The sequence below is a fragment of the Dendrobates tinctorius genome, unplaced genomic scaffold (genome assembly GCF_039654945.1).
Source record: "Dendrobates tinctorius isolate UK_male_01 unplaced genomic scaffold, ASM3965494v1 ptg000135l, whole genome shotgun sequence".
In the NCBI taxonomy this organism is placed as follows: Eukaryota; Metazoa; Chordata; class Amphibia; order Anura; family Dendrobatidae; genus Dendrobates; species Dendrobates tinctorius.
Window position 1 is genome coordinate 13,146,322 of NW_027361803.1, and position 21,992 is coordinate 13,168,313.

A 21,992-nucleotide genomic window follows, 5' to 3' on the forward strand; every position below is an offset into this window, starting at 1 on the left:
TAATTCCGTTAACGAACGAGACTCCGTAATGCCCCGCGGTCCGAGTCCGGCTTACTAGAGGGACACGTGAGGCTCTGGCACGTGAGATTGGCCAATAACTGGTGTGTCATGCCCTTACATGTCCGTGGCTGCATGTGCGCTACACTGAAAAGGCCAGCGTTTGTCGCTTACAGGTGCAGATAACCCGCTGAACAACGTTAGTGATGGGGATCACTGATTACAATTATTACCCGCGAACGATGATTTCCCAGTAAGTGCAGGTCAACCGCAGTTCCGGAATTAGGCCTAACCGTCATTCCTGAAAAAATGAAAAACTTACGTGTGCAAACCACAGGTGCTGTAGCTTGCTTAACAGCTCGCCAGCCGTTCTCACGCCCAGTATGGATTACACGTGATTGCACAAAGGTGAGAAAGGGTACCGTATCCCCAGATAACATGTATGGATAGCGTACACATTCAAAATATATGTCTATACATCAGGAGGCAGGCTCAGACGGTGTCAGGCCCAGTATGGATTGCACGTGATTGCACAAAGGTTAGAAAGGGTACCGTATCCCTGGATAACATGTATGGATAGCGTACACATTCAAAATATATGTCTCAGGAGGCAGGCTCAGACGGTGTTAGGCCCAGTATGGATTGCACGTGATTGCACAAAGGTTAGAAAGGGTACCGTATCCCTGGATAACATGTATGGATAGCGTACACATTCAAAATATATGTCTCAGGAGGCAGGCTCAGACGGTGTTAGGCCCAGTATGGATTGCACGTGATTGCACAAAGGTTAGAAAGGGTACCGTATCCCTGGATAACATGTATGGATAGCGTACACATTCAAAATATATGTCTCAGGAGGCAGGTTCAGACGGTGTTAGGCCCAGTATGGATTGCACGTGATTGCACAAAGGTTAGAAAGGGTACCGTATCCCCAGATAACATGTATGGATAGCGTACACATTCAAAATATATGTCTCAGGAGGCAGGCTCAGACGGTGTTAGGCCCAGTATGGATTGCACGTGATTGCACAAAGGTTAGAAAGGGTACCGTTTCCCCGGATAACATGTATGGATAGCGTACACATTCAAAATATACAGTGGGGCAAAAAAGTATTTAGTCAGTCAGCAATAGTGCAAGTTCCACCACTTAAAAAGATGAGAGGCGTCTGTAATTTACATCATAGGTAGACCTCAACTATGGGAGACAAACTGAGAAAAAAAAATCCAGAAAATCACATTGTCTGTTTTTTTTTTCATTTTATTTGCATACTATGGTGGAAAATAAGTATTTGGTCAGAAACAAGCAATCAAGATTTCTGGCTCTCACAGACCTGTAACTTCTTCTTTAAGAGTCTCCTCTTTCCTCCACTCATTACCTGTAGTAATGGCACCTGTTTAAACTTGTTATCAGTATAAAAAGACACCTGTGCACACCCTCAAACAGTCTGACTCCAAACTCCACTATGGTGAAGACCAAAGAGCTGTCAAAGGACACCAGAAACAAAATTGTAGCCCTGCACCAGGCTGGGAAGACTGAATCTGCAATAGCCAACCAGCTTGGAGTGAAGAAATCAACTGTGGGAGCAATAATTAGAAAATGGAAGACATATAAGACCACTGATAATCTCCCTCGATCTGGTGCTCCACGCAAAATCCCACCCCGTGGGGTCAGAATGATCACAAGAACGGTGAGCAAAAATCCCAGAACCACGCGGGGGGACCTAGTGAATGAACTGCAGAGAGCTGGGACCAATGTAACAAGGCCTACCATAAGTAACACACTACGCCACCATGGACTCAGATCCTGCAGTGCCAGACGTGTCCCACTGCTTAAGCTTGTACATGTCCGGGCCCGTCTGAAGTTTGCTAGAGAGCATTTGGATGATCCAGAGGAGTTTTGGGAGAATGTCCTATGGTCTGATGAAACCAAACTGGAACTGTTTGGTAGAAACACAACTTGTCGTGTTTGGAGGAAAAAGAATACTGAGTTGCATCCATCAAACACCATACCTACTGTAAAGCATGGTGGTGGAAACATCATGCTTTGGGGCTGTTTCTCTGCAAAGGGGCCAGGACGACTGATCCAGGTACATGAAAGAATGAATAGGGCCATGTATCGTGAGATTTAGAGTGCAAACCTCCTTCCATCAGCAAGGGCATTGATGATGAAACGTGGCTGGGTCTTTCAACATGACAATGATCCAAAGCACACCGCCAGGGCAACGAAGGAGTGGCTTCGTAAGAAGCATTTCAAGGTCCTGGAGTGGCCTAGCCAGTCTCCAGATCTCAACCCAATAGAAAACCTTTGGAGGGAGTTGAAAGTCCGTGTTGCCAAGCGAAAAGCCAAAAACATCATTGCTCTAGAGGAGATCTGCATGGAGGAATGGGCCAACATACCAACAACAGTGTGTGGCAACCTTGTGAAGACTTACAGAAAACGTTTGACCTCTGTCATTGCCAACAAAGGATATATCACAAAGTATTGAGATGAAATTTTGTTTCTGACCAAATACTTATTTTCCACCATAATATGCAAATAAAATGAAAAAAAAAACAGACAAGGTGATTTTCTGGATTTTTTTTCTCAGTTTGTCTCCCATAGTTGAGGTCTACCTATGATGTAAATTACAGACGCCTCTCATCTTTTTAAGTGGTGGAACTTGCACTATTGCTGACTGACTAAATACTTTTTTGCACCACTGTATGTCTATACATCAGGAGGCAGGCTCAGACGGTGTCAGGCACAGTATGGATTTGACGGCCCAGATTACACAGCGGAGGAGCAGGGAGAGGTAAAGATTGCAAATGCTGGGGCCCTGCCCAAGCAAGGGGGGCCCACTCGTGGGCGTCGGTACTGGCACTGGGCCCCTCATAGTACAGCGGTGTGTCTGACGGCGGGTGTGCACCACCACCGTCAGAGACACTTGATTGCACTATGAGGGACCCTGTGCCAGTGCCCGCGCCCAAGAGTCGGCCTACCCACCTGTCCAGGGCAACGGCACTCGCACAGTGTCGTGCGCTAGGTGGTGACCCCGGCCATGGGGGGGAGGCAGCACAGTTAGGGAGTTTTAGAAAGTGGCATATGTTGATGTTGGACATTCAGCTGATGCAAAAGGCGAAATAGGTGAAGTCCCAGGAAGAGGTGGACCAAAGCAAGCCATTTTTCTGTCACCCTATGTATCATCAGGGGAAGGTGGGACAAAATCCTTGGAAACCCATGCATGGTTCATTTTAATGAAGGTTAGATCATCCACATTTTGGGTTGACAGACGGGTCCTTTTTTCTGTCAGGATTGATCCAGCTGCACTGAAGACTCTTTCCGATAGCACACTTGCAGCTGGGCAAGCGAGCTCCTGTAAGGCATATTGGGCCAATTCAGGCCAGGTGTCCAGTTTAGCGGCCCAATAGTCAAAGGGGAATGACCTGTGTGGGAGAACATCGATATGGGAGGAAAAGTAGTTTGTAACCATAGTTGACAACTGCTGTCTCCTGTCACTTTCCATCGATGCAGTATTACCAGTTGTGTGAGCGGTATTTGAAAAATCAGTCCACAACATTGTCATGAAACCCCTGTCTCCAACGCCACTTCTGCTGTTTGCACCACGAACACCTCTGCCAAGCTGCCCCCGGCCCGTACGGCTCGTGTGAGAACCATCACCGCTGCTGTGTGCTGGGAATGCCTCAAGCAACCGATTTACCAGAGTTGCTTGTTTATTAGCCAATATTAGGTCAAGGTTGTCCTGTGGCATGATGTTTTGTAATTTGCCTTTATAGCGTGGATCCAGGATGCTGGCCAACCAGTAGTAGTCATCGTTCATCATTTTGGCAATGCGGGGGTCCCTTTTTAGGATCTGCAAGGCATAATCTGACATGTGGGCCAATGTTCCCGGTGTCAATGATGCACTGCGAGTGCTGGGTGGAGGAGCACTTTCTGGCAAATCCACATCCCTCCAGTCACGCACAAACCCTGTACCAGACCTTGCCACGCCAACATTTTCACTTGCCCCATGAGATGCATCCTCCTCCCCTAAGTAATCATCCCCATCATTATCCTCCTCCTCCTCTTCTTCCTCCACCTCGTCCAGGAGAGGTCCCTGAGCAGACAATGGCTGAATGTCATCAAGGATTCCCTCCTCCTCTTCCTCCTCATCAACATTGGCTGCAGACGCCTGCTCCTTAAGGTGCGTCAAAGTTTCCATGAGCAGACGCATAAGTGGGATGCTCATGCTTAGGATGGCGTCGTCTGCGCTTACCAGCCGTGTGCATTCCTCAAAACACTGAAGGACTTTACAGAGGTCTTTCAGCTTCGACCACTGCACACCTGTCAACTCCATGTCTGCTCTCAAAGTGCCTGGCCGTGTATCCTCCCACAAATGCATTATGGCCTGCCTCTGCTCGCACAGCCGCTCCACCATGTGCAGGGTGGAGTTCCACCTTGTTGCAATGTCGATAATGAGGCGGTGGTTGGGAAGGTGGAGCAATCGCTGCAGCTTCTGCATACGAACGGAGTGTACAGGCGACCGGCGGATGTGCGCGCACAGTCTTCGCACCTTCTGGAGCAGGGCTGTTAACTCCGGATAATTTTTGAGGAAGCACTGCACCACCAGGTTCAAGGTGTGAGCCAAGCAAGGTATGTGGCTGAGTTTTGAAAGGGCTATGGCTGCCACAAAATTACGGCCGTTATCACTAACTACCTTGCCTGCCTCAAGATGTACACTCACTGGCCACTTTATTAGGTACACCTGTCCAACTGTGTGTTAAGACTTAATTTCTAATCAGCCAATCACATGGCGGCAACTCAGTGCATTTAGGCATGTAGACATGGTCAAGACAATCTCCTGCAGTTCAAACCGAGCATCAGTATGGGGAAGAAAGGTGATTTGAGTGCCTTTGAACGTGGCATGATTGTTGGTGCCAGAAGGGCTGGTCTGAGTATTTCAGAAACTGCTGATCTACTGGGATTTTCACGCACAACCATCTCTAGGGTTTACAGAGAATGGTCCGAAAAAGAAAAAAAATCCAGTGAGCGGCAGTTCTGTGGCCGGAAATGCCTTGTTGATGCCAGAGGTCAGAGGAGAATGGGCAGACTGGTTCGAGCTGATAGAAAGGCAACAGTGACTCAAATTGCCACCCGTTACAACCAAGGTAGGCAGAAGAGCATCTCTGAACGCACAGTGCGTCGAACTTTGAGGCAGATGGGCTACAGCAGCAGAAGACCACACCGGGTACCACTCCTCTCAGCTAAGAACAGGAAACTGAGGCTACAATTTGCACAAGCTCATCGAAATTGGACAGTAGAAGATTGGAAAAACGTTGCCTGGTCTGATGAGTCTCGATTTCTGCTGCGACATTCGGATGGTAGGGTCAGAATTTGGCGTAAACAACATGAAAGCATGGATCCATCCTGCCTTGTATCAACGGTTCAGGCTGGTGGTGGTGGTGTCATGGTGTGGGGAATTTTTTCTTGGCACTCTTTGGGCCCCTTGGTACCAATTGAGCATCGTTGCAACGCCACAGCCTACCTGAGTATTGTTGCTGACCATGTCCATCCCTTTATGACCACAATGTACCCAACATCTGATGGCTACTTTCAGCAGGATAATGCGCCATGTCATAAAGCTCGAATCATCTCAGATTGGTTTCTTGAACATGACAATGAGTTCACTGTACTCAAATGGCCTCCTCAGTCACCAGATCTCAATCCAATAGAGCATCTTTGGGATGTGGTGGAACGGGAGATTCGCATCAGGGATGTGCAGCCGACAAATCTGCGCCAACTGTGTGATGCCATCATGTCAATATGGTCCAAAATCTCTGAGGAATACTTCCAGCACCTTGTTGAATCTCTGCCACGAAGAATTGAGGCAGTTCTGAAGGCAAAAGGGGGTCCAACCCGTTACTAGCATGGTGTACCTAATAAAGTGGCCAGTGAGTGTACACTGCCCAGCCATGACTCAGTTTGTCGCTTCAAGTACTCGGCCAGCACCTCGGCGGTGTGTCTGTTGCCCAAACACATCATCTGCAACACAGCCTGCTGACGCTTTCCACTAGCTGCTCGATAGGGGGACACATCGTGTGCAACAGTGGCAGCTGCAGATGGAGTGCTCGTACGACTGCGCTCTGTGGACGAGCTTTCACTTCTGGAGGAGGAGGAGGAGGGTCGAACGCCTACAGCCAACTGTTTCCTATACCGTGGGCTAGGCAGCACTGTCCCCTGTGGACCCTGCATCCACCACATTAACCCAGTGCGCAGTGATGGACACGTAACGGCCCTGGCCATGCCGACTGGACCATGCATCAGTTGTGAGGTGCACCTTTCCGCTCACTGACTGCTTGAGTGCATGGACAATGCGGTCTTTCACATGATGGTGGAGGGCTGGGATGGCTTTGCGAGAGAAGAAGTGGCGACTGGCTAGGTCATAGCGTGGTACTGCATAGGCCATGAGTTCGCGGAAAGCTGTGCTTTCCACCAACCGAAAGGGCATCATCTCAAACGAGATTAGTTTGGCAATGTGGGCGTTCAAACCCAGTGTACGCGGATGAGAGACTGAGTACTTTCTTGACCTACTCATAGTGTCTGGGAGGGTGAGCTGGACTTGAGAGCTGCATATGGTGGAAGTAGCGGTGGACAGGGCGGACTGAGAGAGGGTTGATGATGGTGATGGAGTTGGTGTTCTTTCTGATGGCCTAGAATCAGTCTTTCGTTGATATAACAGTGGGATTCCCTGACTGCTGTGGCCTTGCAACGACACCTCAACATTTGCTGCTGTGCTAACCGGTGGGCTTACAGTGGGGGAAACAATGTAGCGTTGCTGACTACCTTCGTTGTGATCAGTTGCACATGTGGCACTTGAGGTTTGGTGTTGTGTCCACGCTTGCAAGTGCATGCTGGTTAAATGTCTAAGCATGCAACTGGTATTCAAATTTTTCAGATTTTTCCCTTGGCCTGATCATGAGGATTTTGTTCAAAAAAGTGCCACACTGCACTCTTCCTACTTTGGCAGACATTTTGCGGCCTAGCACGCTGTGATCTTTTGACCCTCTGGACAAGCTGTCCAGCAACTCTTTTGATGTTTGGAACCTGTCTTTGGAGTGCTCCGGGCCTGCCAGATAACAGCTGTTGCGATGTCAATGTCTGCTGTGGATGCTCCTCATCTGAGCTATTGGAAGCAGCACCCTCTTCCCCCAATGGATGCCAATCTGGGTCAACAACTGGGTCATCCATCACCTCCTCTTCTAAGGTATGGTTCATGAACATGAGCCTCCAATGATGACTCAGTGCTTTTACTTTTTACAACTGAAGAAGAGGAGGCGATAGAGCTGGAGGCTGAGTCAGCAATGTAAGACAAAACTTTTTCCTGATGCTCTGGCTTTAAAAGCGGTTTGCCAACTCCTAGAAAACTAAGCGTTCGAGGCCTTATGTAGCCAGACGATGACGCAGGCTCAACACCTCCTGCATTCGGTCCTATTTTGCTCTTGCCACTACCATCAGATCCACCACCAACACCATCATTACCAGCTGCCAACCCCCGCCCAATTCCACGGCCTCTTCCACCAGCCTTCCTCATTTTTGGTAGAAATGTAGACAAAATCCAACAAACTATATAGTAATGTAAAACAAGGTACAAGGTGTCTATAGGACAGGGGAGATTTTGAATTTCTGCAGACACTTGTGGACACTGGACACTTTTGGATTGTGTGAGGCCCACTGATATCTGAGCGCTATGTGGCAGGCTCGATGGCACAGCTGTGACCAAAGTGACTAGAGGATAAGGGAGATTTTGAATCTCTGCACACACTTTTGGACACTGGACACTTTTGGATTGTGTGAGGCCCACTGATATCTGAGCGCTATGTCACAGGCTCGATGGCACAGCTGTGACCAAAGTGACTAGAGGATAAGGGAGATTTTGAATCTCTGCACACACTTTTGGACACTGGACACTTTTGGATTGTGTGAGGCCCACTGATATCTGAGCGCTATGTCACAGGCTCGATGGCACAGCTGTGACCAAAGTGACTAGAGGATAAGGGAGATTTTGAATCTCTGCACACACTTTTGGACACTGGACACTTTTAGATTGTGTGAGGCCCAATGAATATCTGAGCGCTATGTGACAGGCTCGATGGCACAGCTGTGACCAAAGTGACTAGAGGATAAGGGAGATTTTGAATCTCTACACACACTTTTGGACACTGGACACTTTTGGATTGTGTGAGGCCCACTGATATATGAGCGCTATGTCACAGGCTCGATGGCACAGCTGTGACCAAAGTGACTAGAGGATAAGGGAGATTTTGAATCTCTGCACACACTTTTGGACACTGAACACTTTTGGATTGTGTGAGGCCCACTGGTATATGAGCGCTATGTCACAGGCTCGATGGCACAGCTGTGACCAAAGTGACTAGAGGATAAGGGAGATTTTGAATCTCTGCACACACTTTTGGACACTGGACACTTTTGGATTGTGTGAGGCCCAATAAATATCTGAGCGCTATGTCACAAGCTCGATGGCACAGCTGTGACCAAAGTGACTAGAGGATAAGGGAGATTTTGAATCTCTGCACACACTTTTGGACACTGGACACTTTTGGATTGTGTGAGGCCCAATGAATATCTGAGCGCTATGTGACAGGCTCGATGGCACAGCTGTGACCAAAGTGACTAGAGGATAAGGGAGATTTTGAATCTCTGCACACACTTTTGGACACTGGACACTTTTGGATTGTGTGAGGCCCAATGAATATCTGAGCGCTATGTGACAGGCTCGATGGCACAGCTGTGACTAAATTGACTAGAGGGTAAGGGAGATTTTGAATCTCTGCACACACTTTTGGACACTGGACACTTTTGGATTGTGTGAGGCCCACTGATATCTGAGCGCTATGTCACAGGCTCGATGGCACAGCTGTGACCAAAGTGACTAGAGGATAAGGGAGATTTTGAATCTCTGCACACACTTTTGGACACTGGACACTTTAGGATTGTGTGAGGCCCAATGAATATCTGAGCGCTATGTGACAGGCTCGATGGCACAGCTGTGACCAAAGTGACTAGAGGATAAGGGAGATTTTGAATCTCTGCACACACTTTTGGACACTGGACACTTTTGGATTGTGTGAGGCCCAATGAATATCTGAGCGCTATGTGACAGGCTCGATGGCACAGCTGTGACCAAAGTGACTAGAGGATAAGGGAGATTTTGAATCTCTGCACACACTTTTGGACACTGGACACTTTTGGATTGTGTGAGGCCCAATGAATATCTGAGCGCTATGTGACAGGCTCGATGGCACAGCTGTGACCAAAGTGACTAGAGGATAAGGGAGATTTTGAATCTCTGCACACACTTTTGGACACTGGACACTTTTGGATTGTGTGAGGCCCACTGATATCTGAGCGCTATGTCACAGGCTCGATGGCACAGCTGTGACCAAAGTGACTAGAGGATAAGGGAGATTGGATTGCTTTTAAAAAAGCAGTTTGCGGAGCAGTGGGTAAACAGCAATGCAGGAATGTCAGGAAGCCTTAGAAGGCAGCCCAACAACCAACACCACTGATACACCACTATATAGCCTCCCCTTGCACTGCACACACAGTGACTGGTGTGTTGTGCAGGCCACATCGCTAGCAGCAGAAGCAGTTTTTTTGTCTTCTTCCCTGCCTAACGCTCTCCCTACAGAATCAGCAACCTCTCCCTATACTGAGATCGGCAGAAGTAAGATGGCGGTCGGCGTGCACGCCCTTTTATACCCCCTGTGACGCCCACCAAAGCAAGCCAATCACTTGCATGCCCTTCTGAAAGATGGTGGTGACCCCTGCCTATGTCATCACGTTGCCCACAGTGTCCGTGGATCCTGATTGGCTGAAAAAGAGCGCAAAACAAACTTTTGAAACGCGACTTTGGCGCGTAAGTCGCCGACCTCGTGGCCGACCTCATCCTAGGGTCGGGTTTCGTTTCATGAAACCCGACTTTGCCAAAAGTCGGTGACTTTTGAATTTTTTCGACCCGTTTCGCTCAACTCTAAACAAGACAATAACCTCGGACAGACAGTTTTCACTTACATTGGTACCAAGAGTCATCATTGGGTTAAATTCACGTCTATCAATATCAACAATGATCAGACCTTGAGACTTTAATTCCACCCTCCCCACTTTGACAGTAATCTCCTTACATCCAATCTGCGGTAAGGTCTGACCATTACTAGCAACTACTGTCAGTTCATCAGTGGGACCACGGGTGAGTTCAGAATCAGCCCAATACCTCTTGTAAAGAGTATATGGCATAGTGGTCACCTGGGAGCCAGTGTCCAGCAAAGCGTTCATGGGGATACCATCAATCACCACAGGAAGGATTGGTCTCCCTCCCACATACTTGGCTCTCCAGTTCCTTGGGCCTGGGGATCGTATTTGGGGGTTGGCCCTCTGCCCAAGGGGTTGCTTGTTTAAAGGACAGTACCGGGCAAGATGACCTGCCTTGTGACAGTGACGACAGATGGGACGTCCGTCCTGGTCATAGCGATTGTTGGTCCTTCCTCGAAGTGGTGGGGCTCTCCTCCGGAGCCACGGGACATCCTCTGGACTGGAAGCAAGCTGGATCTTGTCTTTGGAGGACATCTGTAGGGACTGCACGGTTTTAGTGAGTGCAGCCATTCCTTTGGTCAACTCCTGGACCTGTAGAGGCAGCTCCTCAGTGGGGTCCTTGTCCAAAGTCTGTGCATCGGCCTCCACAGGGATGGAAGGAAAAGACGTCGCTTCCTGATGATAGGTGATCGCCGGGCGTCTAGGGGGCGCTGGACAGCTGTCAGTGGATTCCTGCAGTACCCGAATAGCCCTGTCCTTGAATTCAGCAAAGTCCAGATCAGGGTTTTGCAGGGTTATTATACGCAACTGTCCTCGGTGGGTACTGGACAGGAGTCCTTCAATGAACTGCTCCTTCAACAGTTTATCTTCTTCCTTTACGCTGTCGGGATCCACTTGTTTAACTGCTCGCAGCGCCTCCTGCAGGTTGAGAGCATAGTTCCTGATACTGTCCTGTGCCCTCTGCTTGCAGCCAAAGAACCTCATCTTGATCTCTGCGGCAGTGCGGGTGTCAAAAGTGCTCTTCAGCTTTGCCAGGACCTTTGCAACAGTCTCTTTATCTGTGTCCTGCCAGGCTTTCACTTCTCTCAGTGCTGCACCCATGAGCTGTCCAATCAGGATATTTACTTTCTGGCTTTCAGACAGGGGGTAAACTTTAAACAAGCTGCACAGTCTTTCTTTAAACTCACTCAGGGTGTGTGATTCACCCGACTACTGCGGTAGCCAGGCCGCTCCCGGTATGTAGGGCATGGATAGCGGCATTATGGGGACCGCTGCGGCAGGCGCTCCTCCTTGCGGTGCTGCGGGATTGGCGACGGCATCCGCCGCTGCATTGCCGCCCGGCGCGGACATTCTCTCCCCTCTAGTTAACGTTAGCCAGGGCCGGGGGTTGCGGGAGCTCACCGGCGGCCGCTTCGCAGGCCCAACGCTCCGGGCTGTAGGCCTCAGCTCCTCCTCCTCTCGTGCTCTCTTCTCTCTTCCCGCGCGGCACTTAACTGCTTCGCGCTCTGTGGCAGGTGCCGCCCACGAAGGCCCGCCACTTTCTTCCCACGCGCGCCAAGCAGCACGGCAATGGTGGCAACTGGCGCCAAATCTCACCCAGTTCACAAACACAGTCTATGGCACACAGGACCCGGGGATACCGGGCTCCGTAATCCTGTACGTGACGCCAAAAATTGAGTCACCCTCGCACACCCAGGGCAACGGGGTACTCGGTACCGGGCCGGTGTCAAGGTGGGAATGTGTCACAGCAGCGTTGACCCAGTCCGTGGTCCTGGGCCCCAATATCAATGGCGGTGATGTTAATGGTGTTCCCCCTGGAGGAAGGCAAAGCCAGTGTGGCGACCGTACTCCTGGGGGCGCCACATTACCTCTTCACCCCACTAGCTGCTGTTACCTCTGCAACTCCTCTAGCTTCTCCTAGCTCTGTACCTCACTAATTGATATTACCTCTGCACCCCCACTAGCTACAGCTATCTGTGCACCCCCACTAGCTATTTCTACCTCTACACCCCGATAGCTACTGTTACCTCTGCACCCCCACCAGCTACTACTACCTCTGCACCCCGACTAGCTACTATCTGTGCACCCCCACTAGCTACTTCTACCTCTGCACCCCCACTAGCTACTGTTACCTCTGCACCCTCACTAGCTACTGCTATCTGTGCACCCCCACTAGCTGCTGTTACCTCTGCACACCCACTAACTGCTGTTACCTCTGCACCCCACTAGCTGCTGTTACCTTTGCACCTCACTAGCTGCTGCTTCTTTGTGCACCCACTAGCTGATGCTACCTCTGCACCCCCTAACTTCTACCTCTGCAACCCAGTAGCTACTGCCATCTCTGCACCCATTAGCTGCTGTTACCTCTGCACCCCACTAGCTACGCTACCTCTGCACCCCAACTAACCACTGCTACCTCTGCACCCCCACTAGCTACTGCTACCTCTGCACCCACTATCTGCTGTTACCATTGCACCCCAATAGCTACTGCTACCTCTGCACCCACTAGCTACTGCTACCTCTGCACCCCAATAGCTACTGCTACCTCTGCACCCACTAGCTACTGCTACCTCTGCACCCCCACTAGCTACTCCTACCTCTGCACCCACTAGCTACTGCTACCTCTGCACCCCCACTAGCTACCGCTACCTCTGCTAACCACTAGCTACTGCTACCTCGGCACCCTACTAGCTACTGCTACCTCTGCACCCACTAGCATCTGTTCTCAGTTCTCAGAGATCTCAACACTTTACCTTTGCCCAAACCCTTGGCACAAGGTGAAGAGATGTTTTGGCGTTCATTCAGAGGAACTGATAACCTGACACACTCTTCTACTTCACCACAAGTAAATGGCAATCACAGCTGTCAGTGACTCGCCCCCGGAGGCAGCCGGGCGCGTTGATTTCAATGGGAAATGTCACAGTGGCTGTGACCCGGTCTGTGGCCTCAGGCGGTCATGTAAAAGAGGTAGAATGATGGGGATAAAGTTTATGAGATGAGTTGTGACGCCACCTGTGGTTTCTGGTCAGTTTGACCAGTGCTGCAGGGTTGCTTCTCTGGGACAGATGTTGTGGTCCAACAATGATGTTGAAGCTCCCCACAGGTAGAGCTGTAGTCCCAGGGCAAATGAAAGAGTTGGTAGATGGTGAAGAGAATGTAGAGTGGAGGATGTAGCGGTGCTGGATGGGTGGCGCAGGAATAAAATGGAGGACACAAGGGCTTGTGTGGCGCCCCTGAGGGTTCAGTCACCACAGAGGTACTGCACCTCCTCCTGAGGTGTGGTACCCCACTATCGAGGTAAGGTGGAGACACCTGACCTCGCTCCAACACCTGCATCCCACACAACATAGTAGTGTAGCAAAGCACCCTTTGGTGGTTCCCTGCTTGGAACACGAAGCGTGCTGGGAGGCGGGTGGAGTTTAGTTTGCACTAAAAGAGCGGGAAGAGGATAGGATTTAGTCAGTTAGTCGCAGGAGTCTGACAAGGTCAGTCTGTGAGAGGAGATCCCCAGAGTGGGATGGATGAAGGAAGTGCTGCAGCCGACCTCAGTGATCTGGGTCCGCTGGCACAAGAAAGGAACATTGATAGAAAGCCTGACTCTCCATACGAAAGAAAGGATTAGTATGGAACGTGAGGAGAATAAGAGAACAAGGACCAGGGTTAGAGGAGAACCCTTCCCAAGTTCTAAGCGCAAGGCCGGGGCCCGGTCCCTGAGGTTGTATAATAATAATAATAATAATAATAAATTTTATTTCTATAGCGCCGACATATTCCGCAGCACTTTACATTTCAGAGGGGATTTGTACAGACAATAGACATTACAGCATAACAATAATCACATACAGTAGATTATAACAAATACCAAGAGGAATGAGGGCCCTGCTCGCAAGCTTACAGTGTATGAGGAAAGAGGTAGACACGAAAGGTGGGTGGTAACAGTTGCCCTGATTGTATGGACCAGCCATAATGTTAAGTGTGTGACAGTACAGACAGAGGGCTAATGGATGCATAAAGCATGTGGGAACATGATGCGGGAAGTCTGGATATGGTAAAACTTTTGGCTGTGCCACACAGGGATAGATTAGGTTAATGTGTTGAGGCGATAGGCCAGTCTGAATAAATGCGTTTTCAGGGCACGCTTAAAATTGTGGGGATTGGGGACTAATCGTATTGACCTGGGAAGTGCATTCCAAAGAATTGGCGCGGCACGTGTAAAGTCTTGGAGACGGGAGTGGGAGGTTCTGACTATTGAGGATACTAACCTCAGGTCATCAGCAGAACGGAGGGCGCGGGTAGGGTGGTATACTGAAACAAGGGAGGAGATGTAGGGTGGTGCTGAACCATGGAGGGCTTTGTGGGTGAGGGTAATAAGTTTGCACTGGATTCTGGAGTGGATGGGTAGCCAGTGTAATGACTGGCACAAGGTAGAGGCATCGGTGTAACGATTGGTGAGGAATATGATCCTGGCTGCAGCATTCAAGACAGATTGGAGAGGGGAGAGTTTGGTAAGAGGGAGACCGATTAGAAGGGAGTTACAATAGTCGAGACGAGAAGGAATAAGAGAAACAGTAAGAGTTTTTGCAGAGTCAAAAGTAAGAAAGCGGCACAGTTTTGGTCGAGGGATGGTTTTTTAAGTAGTGGATGTATGACGGCATGCTTAAATGAGGAGGGAAAAATACCAGAAAAGAGAGAGAGGTTAAATATTTTAGTTAGGTGAGGGGTGACAGTAGGGGAAAGGGACTGGAGGAGATGTGACGGAAATGGGTCACTGGTGCAAGTAGTTGGGCGAGAAGATGCAAGGAGCCTGCTTACTTCTTCTTCTGTGACTGGTTCAAAATCAGAGAGTGAGCTAGATGCAATGGGGGAGGGAGGACAGTGCATGGTATGAGGTGATTGGGAGATAATTTCCTGTCGAATCTGATCAATTTTTTCTTTGAAGTAATTGGCCAGATCGTCAGCTCTGAGCTCTGTGGTTGGGGCCTGTACTCTTGGATTGAGTAGAGAATGAAAAGTGTCAAAGAGACGTTTTGGGTTATTTGACAGTGAGGTGATGAGGGTGTTGAAATAGGTTTGTTTGGAGAGGTGAAGGGCAGTGTTATATGTTCTAAGCATAAACTTAAAATGTATGAAATCTTCGTGTAGATTGGATTTTCTCCACAGACGTTCGGCGCACCTGGAGCACCGCTGCAGGAAACGTGTTTGCACCGTGTGCCAGGGTTGTCGCCGTCTGCGTTGTGGTGTTGTATTTATAGGGGGTGCAAATTCATCCAGGGCACTTTGAAGTGTTTCATTGTATTGCTTCAATGCAGAATCAGGACATGAGAGGGAGGAGATAGGGGCCAATGAAGACTGCAAGTTCTTCATAAGTTTCTGGGTGTTAATGGCCTGTATGTTTCTATAAGTATGGACAGTGGGGGTGACCTGAGCGGGGTGGTAGTTCTTGATAGAGAATGAAAGAAGGCTGTGGTCAGAGAGCGGGAGAGGGGAGTTTGCTAAATCATCCACTGCACAAAGCCGAGAGAAGACCAAGTCGAGGGAGTTTCCGTCTTCATGCGTTGGAGAATTAGTAAGCTGCGAAAGGCCAAACGAGGAGGTTAGAGATAAAAGGTGAGTAGCAGATGGGGAGAGGGGAAGAGCAATGGGGATGTTGAAATCGCCCATGATGAGGGTAGGGATGTCACAGGAGAGAAAATGTGGAAGCCAAGTGGCAAAATGATCCAGGAACTGATGGGAGGGGCCGGGAGGACGATACACCACCGCCACTCGCATGGAGAAGGGGGTGTAGAGTCTGACGGCATGGACCTCAAAAGAAGGGAAGACTAGTGAGGGTACTTGAGGGATAACCTGAAAGGTACATTTTTGTGATAGGAGGAGACCAACGCCTCCACCTGCTCTATTGTCTGATCTTGGGGTATGAGAGAAGTGTAGCCCCCCGTATGAAAGAGCAGCAGCAGCGGTAGTGTCTGACTGCTGGATCCAGGTTTCAGTAAGAGCCAGGAGGTTAAGAGAATTAGAAAGGAAGAAGTCATGGATGAAGGAGAGTTTGTTACACACTGAGCGAGAATTCCAAAGTGCACAATTAAGAGAGACAGATGGCAGGCAGGGAATATTAATCAGATTAGAGGGGTTTCTAAGTGTAGCAGTTGGGGGGTTTGACTTTCTATAACATGGGGGACCAGGATTGGGAGCAATGTCTCCTGCGACTAGGAGAAGGAGGATAGAAAGAGTAAGCAGATGGTTAAGTGATTTGTGAGAGCGTCTCTGATGTTGAATGGTGGGACTGACTGGATCTGTGCAATTTAACAACGTGAAAAGAGCGTGAGTGCTATACATAGCAGAGGAAAGACGCGAGGGGCCAATATGGATGGAGTGTAGAGAGTTAATGCCAGGGCAGTGGATGTGTGTGAATGCAGCGGCCAGGATATAAATTACACAAATGCATATGGTATATATTTGTTGTATTCTAAATGTACAGGGAGTAGATGTATATAAATGTCTTACCTGTCTCCTGCCCTGTCTAACTGCCATGTTATAACTGCCAATAGTACTTTGATACATGTACATCGATTACATGTGCATAAATGCCCCATGCATAAATTGCATGTTGTTGCATGTAGTTGTATGGATACTAATGGTCCTGCAGCAGACACCGGAGGAATAGAAGTAGTGACCACTTTATTCCCGCACCAGACTTGGGGGCACAACAGCAACGTGTGTGAGCCGGGACTAGGTAGAAGGAGTCCCTGAAGTAGGCTACAGCTGTCTGCCATACAAGTAGAGTTCATAGGAACATCTGACAGGAGGAACTCCAATGTAACTCAGTACTGTGAATACTTCACTCAAAGGCGCTAAGAGGGAGACGTTCAGAAAAGGCACATATGTTGGCAGAGTGTTGGAAAGGAGTACTTCATCTTGCCTGGAAGTTGGCTGAGCTCCTGACCTGGAGGACACGGCACGGATGCGGGCACCTGTACCACAACAGACTGTGAGTTGAGTAAAGCTTTGGAACTACATGCCCTGGTGTCCTCCACTTATTCCTGCTCCAGCCTGCCCGACACCGCTACATCCCTCCTGCGCCCGACACTACACCATCTAAGTGTCACTTCACCTACACTGCCCTGGGACTACAGCCCTGCCTGTGGAGGGCTATAACATCACTGCTGCACCACACCATCGGTCCCAGAGGATCTGTCTGCAGCGTCGGCTTAAAATTTGCTGAACACCACAGGTGGCGTCACGAATCACTTATAAACTTTCACCACCATAAGCACACTGCAACAACCCCTTTTGCAATGGAGCCCCAGGGCCACGGACCGGGTCACTGCTGCCGTGACATCTCCCGTTGAGAACATCAACCGGCCCCGTACCGAGTACCCCATGGCCCTGGTGAGTGAGGGCTCTCCACATGTAGTTCCAAGGCTTTAGTCACAGTCTGTTGCGCATACAGATGCCCACTTCAGTACTGAGTCCTCCAGGAAAGGGGTCCAGATAACTCCCAGATAAGACGGAATGCACCTTTCCAGCTTTCCCGGTCAGTGTGTTCCTTTCCTGGCCGTCTCCAAACACTACGCTGCTTAAACTCCTTTTTCCACTTCAGCGCTTCACAATTAGCGTTCTGGGCCAGCGACTGCGAATCCTGGCCAGACAACGTATGGTTTCCCGTTTCAGTGATTCTATATAGCCACCTTTCCAGTCGGACTAACTGTGGTAGGGGCGATGGTCCATAAAGCAACCAAAGCTATCGGCTTGCTAGTGGCACCCAGAGGAATGCGATCTAGACTAGGGGCTGTTCCCTTTGCGACCAGTCTGGTTCCTTCCTCCACCTGACAGCCGTCAGCGTGGAATGAGACCCACAGGATAACTTTGCAACCGTGTCCCTGGAAGAACAACTCTTCCTACGGAGAATCTGCTGTTTCAGTCCAAACCGTCTGGCACTCCACATATAGCCAGGAGCTGCGCAGACTACGTCCCTCTCCTTTCCTCCCTCTCAGGGGATCTGCTCTCAAACCTCAGCCTAGGATTCTCCCGCCTTTCTACGCTCCACCCACCTCCCAGCACACTTCGTGTTCCAAGCAGGGCACCATGAAGAGTGCTCTGCTACACTACTGTGTGTGTGGAATGTGAGTGTTGTCCTGCTGGTCGGGTGCACCCACCTTACCTGTTAGCGGGATACCACACCTCTGGTTGAGGTGCAGTACCTCTGTGGTGTCTGGACCCGCAGGGGCGCCACATCAGCGTGAGATAAATGCTCCGCTGATCCTCTATACTGCCGTCATTCCCGGAGAGGAACTCTGAGTCACATCTCCACATTTACACATAGATCTCTGCCGCGGATCGGCAATGAGTAGGTGGGTAAGTCCCTGCAAGCTGGAGTTGTGGGGGCAAATCACTTGTCTTACAGATCATTCTGTCCCCTGACGGACCTTAACCCACTAGACAGCATGAAGGAATAACCTCTTCACCAAACTGTACTTAACCTTTTCATGCAAAACACTAGACCACCAGGGATTAAGACATAAATCTCCTTATGCCATAGATCACTATGGAGTCAAATATAAATCCCACTCTTCCCTAAACCATCAGGAATTCAGACATAAATCCTACTTTCCCATAGACCACCAAGTATTCAGACATAAAACCTTTTCGCCAAAGACCAACAGGGATTCAGATATAAATCCCATTCTTCCCTAGACCACCAGGGATTCAGACATAAACCCTTTTCTGCCTTAGGCCACCAGGGATTTTGATCAAATCCTCTTTCTGCCCAAGACCACCAGGGATTCAGACATAAACCCAATTTTTAAACAAAAAACTATACACAGTGCCTTGTGAAAGTATTCGACCCCCTGGAACTTTTCAACCTTTTCCCACATATCATGCTTCAAACATAAAGATTAGAGTTGAGCGAAACGGGTCTAAAAATTTCAAAAGTCGTCGACTTTTGGCAAAGTCGGGTTTCATGAAACGAAACCCGACCCTAGGATGAGGTCGGCCACGAGGTCGGCGACTTACGCGCCAAAGTCGCGTTTCAAAAGTTTGTTTAGCGCTCTTTTTCAGCCAATCAGGATCCACGGACACTGTGGGCAACGTGATGACATAGGCAGGGGTCACCACCATCTTTCAGAAGGGCATGCAAGTGATTGGCTTGCTTTGGTGGGCGTCACAGGGGGTATAAAAGGGCGTGCACGCCGACCGCCATCTTACTTCTGCCGATCTCAGTATAGGGAGAGGTTGCTGCTGATTCTGTAGGGAGAGCGTTAGGCAGGGAAGAAGACAAAAAAACTGCTTCTGCTGCTAGCGATTTGGCCTGCACAACACACCAGTCACTGTGTGTGCATTGCAAGGGGAGGCTATATAGTGGTGTATCAGTGGTGTTGGTTGTTGGGCTGCCTTCTAAGGCTTCCTGACATTCCTGCATTGCTGTTTACCCACTGCTCCGCAAACTGCTTTTTTAAAAGCAATCCCAATTTTTTTTTTTTGTCCTGCTGAGAAGAAAAAAAAACTGCTTCTGCTGCTAGCGATTTGGCCTCTACAACACACCAGTCACTGTGTGTGCAGTGCAAGGGGAGGCTATATAGTGGTGTATCAGTGGTGTTGGTTGTTGGGCTGCCTTCTAAGGCTTCCTGACATTCCTGCATTGCTGTTTACCCACTGCTCCGCAAACTGCTTTTTTAAAAGCAATCCCAATTTTTTTTTTTTGTCCTGCTGAGAAGAAAAAAAAACTGCTTCTGCTGCTAGCGATTTGGCCTGCACAACACACCAGTCACTGTGTGTGCAGTGCAAGGGGAGGCTATATTGTGGTGTATCAGTGGTGTTGGTTGTTGGGCTGCCTTTTAAGGCTTCCTGACAGGCTGGCATTGCTGTTTACCCACTGCTCTGCAAACTGCTTTTTTAAAAGCAATCCAATCTCCCTTATCCTCTAGTCACTTTTGTCACAGCTGTGCCATCGAGCCTGTGACATAGCTCTCAGATATCAGTGGGCCTCACACAATCCAAAAGTGTCCAGTGTCCACAAGTGTCTGCAGAAATTCAAAATCTCCCTTATCCTCTCGTCACTTTTGTCACAGCTGTGCCATCGAGCCTGTGACATAGCGCTCAGATATCAGTGGCCCTCACACAATCCAAAAGTGTCCAGTGTCCACAAGTGTCTGCAGAAATTCAAAATCTCCCTTATCCTCTAGTCACTTTGGTCACAGCTGTGCCATTGAGCCTGTCACATAGCGCTCAGATATTCATTGGGCCTCACACAATCCAAAAGTGTCCGGTGTCCACAAGTGTGTGCAGAAATTCAAAATCTCCCTTATCCTCTAGTCACTTTGGTCACAGCTGTGCCATCGAGCCTGTCACATAGCGCTCAGATATTCATTGGGCCTCACACAATCCAAAAGTGTCCAGTGTCCACAAGTGTGTGCAGAAATTCAAAATCTCCCTTATCCTCTAGTCACTTTGGTCACAGCTGTGCCATCGAGCCTGTCACATAGCGCTCAGATATTCATTGGGCCTCACACAATCCAAAAGTGTCCAGTGTCCACAAGTGTCTGCAGAAATTCAAAATCTCCCTTATCCTCTAGTCACTTTGGTCACAGCTGTGCCATCGAGCCTGTCACATAGCGCTCAGATATTCATTGGGCCTCACACAATCCAAAAGTGTCCAGTGTCCACAAGTGTGTGCAGAAATTCAAAATCTCCCTTATCCTCTAGTCACTTTGGTCACAGCTGTGCCATCGAGCCTGTCACATAGCGCTCAGATATTCATTGGGTCTCACACAATCCAAAAGTGTCCAGTGTCCACAAGTGTGTGCAAAAATTCAAAATCTCCCTTATCCTCTCGTCACTTTTGTCACAGCTGTGCCATCGAGCCTGTGACATAGCGCTCAGATATCAGTGGGCCTCACACAATCCAAAAGTGTCCAGTGTCCACAAGTGTCTGCAGAAATTCAAAATCTCCCTTATCCTCTCGTCACTTTTGTCACAGCTGTGCCATCGAGCCTGTGACATAGCGCTCAGATATCAGTGGCCCTCACACAATCCAAAAGTGTCCAGTGTCCACATGTGTCTGCAGAAATTCAAAATCTCCCTTATCCTCTAGTCACTTTGGTCACAGCTGTGCCATCGAGCCTGTCACATAGCGCTCAGATATTCATTGGGCCTCACACAATCCAAAAGTGTCCAGTGTCCACAAGTGTCTGCAGAAATTCAAAATCTCCCTTATCCTCTAGTCACTTTGGTCACAGCTGTGCCATCGAGCCTGTCACATAGCGCTCAGATATTCATTGGGCCTCACACAATCCAAAAGTGTCCAGTGTCCACAAGTGTCTGCAGAAATTCAAAATCTCCCTTATCCTCTAGTCACTTTGGTCACAGCTGTGCCATCGAGCCTGTCACATAGCGCTCAGATATTCATTGGGCCTCACACAATCCAAAAGTGTCCAGTGTCCACAAGTGTGTGCAGAAATTCAAAATGTCCCTTATCCTCTAGTCACTTTGGTCACAGCTGTGCCATCGAGCCTGTCACATAGCGCTCAGATATTCATTGGGTCTCACACAATCCAAAAGTGTCCAGTGTCCACAAGTGTGTGCAGAAATTCAAAATCTCCCTTATCCTCTCGTCACTTTTGTCACAGCTGTGCCATCGAGCCTGTGACATAGCGCTCAGATATCAGTGGGCCTCACACAATCCAAAAGTGTCCAGTGTCCACAAGTGTCTGCAGAAATTCAAAATCTCCCTTATCCTCTAGTCACTTTTGTCACAGCTGTGCCATCGAGCCTGTGACATAGCGCTCAGATATCAGTGGCCCTCACACAATCCAAAAGTGTCCAGTGTCCACATGTGTCTGCAGAAATTCAAAATCTCCCTTATCCTCTAGTCACTTTGGTCACAGCTGTGCCATCGAGCCTGTCACATAGC